Below are 10,000 nucleotides of genomic sequence, written 5' to 3'. Positions count from 1 at the left end.
GGTTGAAAACTGAAAATAAGGTCTGAGGGAGAGAAGTGATCCGAAATTCCGAGTTTTTTTTTTAATGCAAACAATTGAAGTAATAAAAAGGAAAAGAAATCATTACATAAATATCAAAATGCGAGTAACGTAATATTATACATTTGGCAAATTGGATTTAAAAAAAAAAATAAAACAAAGGCTCCTAGACCACTGGACCACAAAATTGTGCATGGTGTTTACAATTAACCAGTAGATTTTTGACCAATCAAAACTTAAAATTTTTGACACACCCTCACACGTGCGCGGACAAACATATTTGGTTGTTTATAAACAGTAACGTGAATGAAATCGACCTCTCTCTCTCTCTCTCTCTGATCATTGTTATTGTTTTTATACCGCCAGATGGGTAACTAGTTATCACACGATTATCTCGATCAGATTTTAAACGGTTACATTTATACAAGTTTTCTGTGTTAGTTCTATTGACCAAGCGGTTGGACAGTGGGTATTGTATTTAGACACATACCATCGATAGTAAAACCTGTATAGTTTGCTGTGTCTACCAATCACTATCATTGTTTACATTATGATGATTGTCCGAGAGGCGTGGTTATCTACCTGTTAATTGACATTGACATGACATAAAATGGGCATGATATATATTACATTTCCATGTGCTCGAGGTCATTGGTCACATTCGAATAATGTGCTCAAAGTGACCCACATAGTGAAAAGTGCTCACAGATTTTGAAATATCTAACATCACGATTGGTCATTTTGTTCAGTTTGACACATGTGTATGTTTATAACTTTTGTAAACAAAGCAGCGTGTTTACATTTGTTAAGAAATATCCAATTGTTGGAAATCAATATATCATGTGATTGATGACTTGGTTGGATGAAAACATGAATATAGATCTCTCCCATTGCGGGGAGGTTGCTCGTTGTGTATTTCATTCTCCCAGTTACAGCTTTCCCTATCTTCGATAGAGAATAGTTGTACTAATGCTTTCCTCTAAGCTCTTTTATTTATCCTTCTATCGTCACAAAGTAAATTATTTTTGATTTGTTTTGGCGTTGGTGTGTAGTAATGTGTTGTGAGTTCAAGTGGAATATTATTTGGGGATAAATTGCTCTCTACCTTCCCTTCCTTTCCCTTCCCTTCCCTTACATCGCTCCCCTTCACTCTCCTCTCCTCCCCTTATCAGTCTTCCTTTCTCATTTTTTTAGGTAGCAAGTTGTGTTAAAATAAGTAAGGTATAGATAGTATGCAGATGACGTCACTCAGGCCTTTGTTATTGTTTTTTGCCATCCGCGTTTGTGAGTTGTTCTCACTAAACTGTATAGATAGTATGCGCTTGGCTAAGAAGCTCATAACATTGCCATCCGGAAGTATAACGGACCAACACACAAACTTTGTGTAACCATGAACTTTTATAGTCTAGTTAATACAGTTTAGTGAGAACAACTCACAAACGCGGATGGCAAAAGCAATAACAAAGGCCTGAGTGACGTCATCTGCATACTATCTATTAACCAGACTATAAAAGTTCATGGTCACACAGAGTTTGTGTGTTGGTCCGTTATACTTCCGGATGGCAATGTTGTGAACTCCTTGGCCAAGCGCATTTTATCTATATCGTCATCTTCGAACTATCTATAGATAGTATGCGCTTGGCAAAGAAGCTCATAACATTGCCATCCGGAAGTATAACGGACCAACACACAAAACTTTGTGTATCCATGAACGTTTATAGTCGGGTTAAAACAGTTCAGTGAGCATTACTCATAAACGCGGATGGCAAAAAACAATAACAAAGACCTGAGTGACGTCATCTTCGAACTATCTATAAATAAAGATATAGATAGTATGCGCTTGGCGAAGAAGCTCACCACGGCTGTTCGTTTTACCACATAATAATATTATCGTTCCTTTTAGTTTTCATGCTACCTGCGTGATTCATCACGCCGCACAGTGCCAGACCAGGGGTCATCGAGGTTGAAGTCACTGTCGGCGAACAAACATAATAAGTGATATATCATTGTTCTTTTCCTCATTTTCTCTCCACTGTACATGTCATATGATAAACCCACAGATATAGAATAAAAGAATTGTAAATTCCAACCACAGCTCCATGAACTGTTAAAATTGCCAGGTCATGCGATTATTACAACACATGAACAGGGTCGACTGAGTACTAGTGATTGGCATACGTAATGTTTAATTTAATTACTGCGAAATGTTCGTCAAAGATTATTTGCTTAAAAATTGCGGTATGATTACTTTAAAATAATAAACTTCATCATGAGTGAGTTTGATGTTTGCGATTGTTATATGTTTTAAATGGCGATGCCATGAATATAGTTGTTCAAATATTATAGTAGTCATTGATATCATAATTCATTATCAAATGAAGATTGAAGGATATTATATAATATTAGTTCTAATATACTTTAAATTTACAATGTGGTGTTCCCGATCATTTAACCTCACTGTGTTAATGACGCCCACTGTCGTCTTTATCGTGACCACCACCACCCCCCGAGTCCCCAGTACAACTAGTATCGTCACCATCATCACCCCCAATCCCCGTGCCTCTATCACTACTACTACTACTTATATTGTCACCATAACCACCACCGCCCCAACCCACACACTATACCAATCGTCAACAACGCGATCACACTGCCGTCTTTAAAAAAGATAAAAAAAACACACACATTTTTAAAAATTTTGGCCAGAAAACGTGTTTTCATCACATCAAAAACTCTCGAATCGGCTGGAGTTGGATTGAACAGGGTCATTATAAATGATCGATATTTAAAGGACGAGTTTTCTGGCCAATTTTTTTTTTAATGAAACGTGTTGGGTTTTTTCCGATTACGTCATAAGTATTAGCCCCGACAACAGCATCACCAAAATTTTCAGCAGCACCAGTACTACTACCATCCCTAAACCACCTGCATCATTTACGTTTTTGCCATCACCACTGCCAGCATCATCTTCCTCTGATAATAGAATTAATTGAACCGTCAACCAAAATGTCGCTATCCACTATCCACCACATTAAAAATATCCTCACATTAAGACAAAAACTGGCTAAAATCAGAGAGTGAAAAATGTCCATATAAACTGGGCTGGTCATGAAAGTTGGCCACACGTGATAAATATTATTATAGTCCCTGTACTAGCATTCCATTGCACTATACTATTATATTAACATTACTACATTGTACTGGGGTTGTGTGGATACACATAGAACTATATAAAAATGGATCTCAATCCCACGGTGTTCTTAATGTTTGCATCTCTCAAGGAATTTACCCAATGGAAACCGTACGGTGCTCAAATTAGCTAACCAACCAGCGGCCTCGATGAGAAAAATATCCGCCATTGAGACATGGGCTGGGAATCGCGTTACTATAGTAAACAAGCGCTATCGGCCGTTCATGAAATCTAAGAAAATAACTTCCTGATCGCTCGTTTAACTCAAAATTATTCAAAACGATGTCTCTAAAATGATATAAATGTGACTTCTGAAGGTTTTCTTCACGGTCAAAACCACACAACATTCTATTAATGATTACGTCCTAGGCAAAAAAGGAATATTGACAGGTCGACCGAGAGTTGAACTCGTGAGACGACAAACATCAATGCGAAGTGGAGAGAGAGTCAAGCTCTTGTTTGTCTTGTCCTGTTCTATATAGAGAAAAGGATAAATAGTATAGCCTCGTGTGCGAGTGGTTGCGTGTCATAGTCATGTTTTTAAACTGTTTCTGTTGTTTATGTGTGTAGTGATGACTCTCTCACACTCAATTTCAGGGCCGAAAGAGGAATTCCCGCACACAAGAAAGGGGAATTGGGGTGGTATTTGGCATACATATTTTAAAAAATTGTATAGTATCTAGTTCTAAAACTGATTAGAATTATATTATGATATATAAACACAATGCCAAATACAATTCCGAAGTTTCCTTATTTCAAATGAAGTAACGCTACAAAACCTAATGGTAGTGATTGTAGTTCTGGTGGTAGTGGGGTGATGTGGTGTTGGTGGTGGTTGTAGTGTAGTTGTAATAGTGATGATGATGTGGTGGTGGTGATGATTGTAGTTGTAGTAGTAGTGGTAGTGATGATGTGGTGGTGGTGGTGGTTGTAGTTGTAGTAGTAGTGGTAATGGTAATGATATGGTGGTGGTGGTGGTTGTAGTAGTAGTGGTCGTGATGATGATGTGGTGGTGGTGTTTGTAGTAGTAGTGGTAATGATGCGGCTAAGTGGTCTAGTAGTATGACACTCGCTTTCGGATCGGAATGTCCTGGGTTCGAGCCTCGCGCTCGGCGCATAGTTGAGTCCTTGGAAAAGGCTCTTTACTCACATTCTCTCACCATACTCAGGTGTAAAATGAGTACCTGGCCGTTAACAGAGTTGTCTTTGTCCGAAAAATTGTAATATCACCTAACAGGCGTCATGTCCCGTCCTACATGTTAAATGTTGACCACGGACCCCTTGTAAAGCGCTTTGAGCACATTTAGTAGATATTGCACTATATAAAGCTCAATTTTTAAAAAAATATTTCAATGATGATGATATGGTGGTGGTGTTTGTAGTAGTAGTGGTAGTGATGATAATGTGGTGGTGGTTGTATTTATAGTAGTAGTGATAGTGATGATGATGAGGTGGTGGTTGCAGTAGTAGTGGTAGTGATGACGATGTGGTTGTGGTGGTTGTGTAGTAGTGGTAATGGTAATGATATGGTGGTGGTTGTAGTAGTAGTGGTCGTGATGACGATGTGGTTGTGGTGGTTGTAGTAGTAGTGGTAGTGATGATGATGTGCTGGTGGTGGTGCAGTAGTGTTAGTGATAATGATGTGGTGCTGGTGGTTTTGGTAGTAGTGGTAGTGATGCTATTGTGGTGGTGGTTGTCGTAGTTGAGGTAGTGATGATGATGTGGTGGTGGTTGTAGTAGTAGTGGTGGTGGTGGTTGTGGTAGTAGTGGTAATGATGATGATGATATAGTGGTGGTGGTTGCAGTAGTAGTGGTAGTAATGACGATGTGGTTGTGGTGGTTGTAGTAGTAGTGACAGTGATGATGTGGTGGTTGGAAAACACATTATAGGTTATTATAATACACGATTACACACATTCTCTAACTTCATTTTTTGACTGCTTCATTGTGCGATAAATATACGCAACAGTTCTGAACCATTTTATTGTGGATTTTGATATTGTTTGTTGTTTTTCTTGAGTCGTTATGTTGACATAGAGACTTTAAAGAAAAATAAAATATTTCAACCACAAATAGTCACAGTCACAATGAAATGACAATACCAGTAGATTTTAATTATTCCAAACGTAATCAAAAGTGAATCACGAAAGAGAATACAACAAAAAAAATAAAGACGAGACATAGTGCGACAACACCTTGACAAGTCCATTTCGTTCACTCGAAAAATTAAAGAGATGCTTTAATCCCTCAACGGCGAGATTAATATTTCTGTTACATTACTGGTTTTCAGTAGTACGTAGTAACTTTAAAGTTTTCATCGAGAAGCAACAACAGCGATATGACTCGAGTTTCATTCAGAGCTCAAATTGCATCATTTTTACTGCTCTCTTGGTGGTTAGAATGATTGTGCCGGTGGTGGTAGTGGTTGGAATAGTGGTAGCGGTGGTGGTGGTGGTGGAGGAGGAGGAGGAGGAGGAGGGGGAGGAGGAGGAGGAGGAGGGGGAGGAGGAGGAGGAGGAGGAGGAGGAGGAAGAGGAGACGGTGATGGAGGATGTAATTATGTTAGTGGTTTTGGTGGTGCTGTTGGTTAGAATGATAGTTGTGGAGACGATGACGGAAATTATATGATGATGTTGATATTGCTTTTATTGCTATTGTAGTACTTGTTGTTAATGTTGTTGTTGTTGTTGTTGTTGTTGTTGTTGTTGTTGTTGTTGTTGTTGTTAATGATGATGATGATTATGATGTCAACGACGATGTCGTAGACAATGATGATTACCATACGATATTACAAAGTTTATTCAATCTTAGGCTTTCGCCAATAAATCATACAATTTGATGACATACATGAAAGTGGGATAAAATGGCAAATGGAACCAAACAATAACCTGATACCACTAATAACCACAAAAGAATACAACAATCGTAAAATCACCAATACGTACAATAATAATAATAATAATAATAATAATAATAATAATAATAATAATAATAATAATAATAATAATAATAATAATAATAATAATAATAACAATAATAATAATATTACCATCATCATTACTACCACCACCAACATGATTACGTTTGCAATCAGTTTTTCTCGTTTTTTAAAATTTGATACCTATAATAGACGAAAATTCCGGTGATTTTTTTAAAGGGTAGTTAAAATATCTACGATTTTATTAACCCTGAAAACTACGATTTTTATTTTCCTATTTCAAGTAGGCAGGTTTGCTATGACAAGTATCAGTTCCATAGTAAAAAAAAAAAACAAACAAAAACAAAGTTTATTTAATCTTAGGCTTTCGCCAATAATTCATACAATACAATTAAGACAAAATAATGTTACCAATATCTCATCATGCATTCGTTAGACTATAACAATAACGACCGTGTTATCTTTACTCCTTACCCAACCAACCCCTAGCTTCCCGCCTCTTCATCGCGAACTATCTTATGTATGTATTAGCTTCAGGACGGGCAAGTACGGAATCTGCCCTTCCTTTAAATGTATTTATTTCTTCTATAACTTAGTTAGAATTCAACTCTCTACTTTCTCAGAAGAGTATTTCTCGTATACTAATTCAATTGTTGAGAAAACCAAAATGGTGGTTGTATTTTATATATTTATTTAGTCGTGACTTTTGAATAAAAGTGTTTTGTTTTATTAGAGGGAATACAATAGAAAACACATTGTTTTGTAAAATTATCTAGTCTGACAATAAAAATACAGCGGTAATTACTTTAAGAATTTGAAAGAAAGGAACTAACAAATTAATTTGTTAGAAAAAAAAAAACAAAAAAAAAAAAAAAAAAAAAAAAAAAAAAAAAACAAATAAGAAAACAATTTTAATAAATGAGTTTTGAGAAGCACTAAAGAAAACGAGAAAAAAAAAGAAATAATTTAAACGGATTTAAATATATAAAAACAACACAAGTTAATACTAACTTGATATGATATTAGTAAATTAATAAATTTAATTCAATACTGGAACCTTCCCAATGTCATTACATCAATGGTACCAGCACAAGTAAGGCAATAAATAAGAAAAAGTTCGTTTTCCAAAATCTCTATTTAGTGTTCACTGGTTTATAAGGTGGGCTCATTTGAATTACGAAGTGGTTATTCAGTATCAGATACTGAATAGTGCTTTGCCACTATTCAGTATCCATAAGGAACCTTTTTTTTATAGAGAGAGTGAAAAGTGCGACAATCTTGGTTGAATGTAAATAAACTGCTGACCTACTTCCAGATTGAACACGTGCAGTAACTGACAGCCCGATTCAAAGTTGTAAAAATATTTTGATCATATTTTTTTAATTTCTGCTATTGTGCAATTAACATAGTTCAAAATATCAAAATAAGAGTGGCATTCAAATTAATTTTTTAATGTCTGAATAGACATGATTAAATGTCACTAAAAGTTCAGTGACACCCTAGAAAGAGGAGAGCTAACGCTACTAGAAGGGACACTCCTTCTTTGAGCCAATAGTCAGCAGCCCTCGCACGGTGATTCGCTAAGCGCGTGTGCCTCGCTAAGTGTTTGCCCTAGATACGGCTTGTCGCCTGCCTTTCTGTTTATGGATGTGTATGTTTATGTGTATGTTTCTATGTTTACATTAAGTGGTAGATCTAGATATGTCTTATAAGAGAGAGAGAGAGTGTGTGTTTGTGTGTGTGTGTGTGTGTGAGAGAGAGAGAGAGAGAGAGAGAGAGAGAGAGAGAGAATAAGTAGGAGTGAAATATCTGTTCAATGTTATCGCTATCATAATATAAGTATATAGTTATAACAAGTGTAACTAAATGACAAATTGCCATATTTATGGACAATAAAGAATCTATTATTATTATTATTATTATTATATTATTATTATTATTATTATTATTATTATTATTATTATTAGTATTATTATTATTATTATTATTATTATTATTATTATTATTATTATTATTATTATTATTATTATTATTATTATTATTATTATTATTATTATTATTATTATTATTATTATTATTATTATTATTATATCAACCATTTCTCTCTTATAATGACTTGAATCAATATTTTAAATAACATACTTACAGTATTTTAAATAACAGACTTACACATACAAAGAGTATTATTATTATTATTATTATTATTATTATTATTATTATTATTATTATTATTATTATTATTATTATTATTATTATTATTATTATTATTATTATTATTATTATTATTATTATTATTATTATTATTATTGTTATTATAAATAATATAATCTGTGATTTTAAAATTTATTTTGGGGTTGGGTGGGTCGGGATAGAGAGACAGATAGGTAGGTAGATATATATATATAATTTAGCGAGAATGGGAGAGAGAGGAGGGGGGTAGAGGGATAGAGATAGATAGATAGATAGATAGATAGAGAGAGTGAGAGAGAGAGAGAGAGAGAGAGAGAGAGAGAGAGAGAGAGAAACAGGGGGGGGGGGGGGGGGGCACACAAAATTAACTAAATGTACTCACATTCCTCAATTGTGTGTGTGTGTGTGTGTGTGTGTGCGTGTGTGTATGAGAGAGAGAGAGAGGGAGAGAGAGAGAGAGAGAGAGAGAGAGAGAGAGAGAGAAAGAGAGAGAGAGAATAAGTAGGAGTGAAATATATGTTCAATGTTATCGTTATTATATAACTTCATAACAAGTGTAACTAAATGACAAATTGCCATATTTATGTACAATAAAGATCTATTATTATTATTATTATTATTATTATTATTATTATTATTATTATTATTATTATTATTATTATTATATTATTATTATTATTATTATTATTATTATTATTATTATTATTTCTACTTACTATTACTATTATTGTTGTTGTTGTAATCGTCATCTTCATCATTATTATGATTATGATTATGATTTTTATAAAATCAAGTAGCTGGAGGAATTTAATCAGTTATCGATTTATTACGAATATATTTTATGCGTTATAATCTCGTTGTTGTTTTTTACTAATGTGCTCTTCTATTGTTTATTACTTTTTAAAATCATGCTTTTTTTCTGTTGTTGTTGTTGTTTGTTTGTTTGTTTGTTTTGTCATCTAAGACAAACCCGATTCATTATAAATATGTGGCCAGACTTTCTGCCATTTTTAATTGAGCGATGTACTTCCGTGAATTAATTACCGTATTATATTGAAATTTACATGACAATAACAATAATAATAATAATAATAATAATAATAATAATAATAATAATAATAATAATAATAATAATAATAATAATAATAATAATAATAATAATAATAATAATAATTTTAATAGATACTGAATATTAGACTACAATTGACATCTATTTACTGAATACACGTGGTATTTTTAGGGGTGTTTCTTTTTTTTACGAAACCTGCCAAAACACGCCGAAACCCGACAAAGTTATGGGAAGTAGGCAGCAGTGGGGAGTGAACCTGGGACTCAGGGAAGTGTACACCATTGGGGAGTGAACCTGGGATTGGGTTTCGTAAAAATAAAAAAGCAATTATTTTTTTACGAAACCCGACAATATCCGACAAAGTTATGGAAAGAAAGTAGTAGGCAACAGTGGGGGAGTGAACCCGAGACTCAGGGAAGTGTACACTATTGGGGAGTAAACCCAAGTCTATGGTTTTTCGGCGGGTTTTGGCGGGTTTCGTAAGAAAGTAATTGCTTCATTCTCGTCTGGTACCCAACTCCCATAGTCCGGGTTCATTTCCCACTAGTATCCATCTCCCATAGTCCCAGGTTCATTTCCAGTGATTTCCTTTTCT

The 10,000-nt window shown here is 34.5% G+C and overlaps 1 protein-coding gene across 2 annotated transcripts in view; it reads left to right on the top strand.

The window, feature by feature from the left end:
• LOC144965462 (lactosylceramide 1,3-N-acetyl-beta-D-glucosaminyltransferase-like) overlaps positions 1-10,000 on the top strand; it is a 42,397-nt gene that overhangs the window by 19,603 nt on the left and 12,794 nt on the right. The window lies entirely within an intron of this gene.

The sequence above is a fragment of the Berghia stephanieae genome, chromosome 2 (genome assembly GCF_034508935.2).
Source record: "Berghia stephanieae isolate SIO BIC M18660-M18661 chromosome 2, UCSD_Bste_1.3, whole genome shotgun sequence".
NCBI classification, from domain to species: Eukaryota; Metazoa; Mollusca; class Gastropoda; order Nudibranchia; family Aeolidiidae; genus Berghia; species Berghia stephanieae.
Note: the sequence above shows the minus strand (reverse complement) of the source record. Positions and strands in the feature narration are given on the sequence as shown.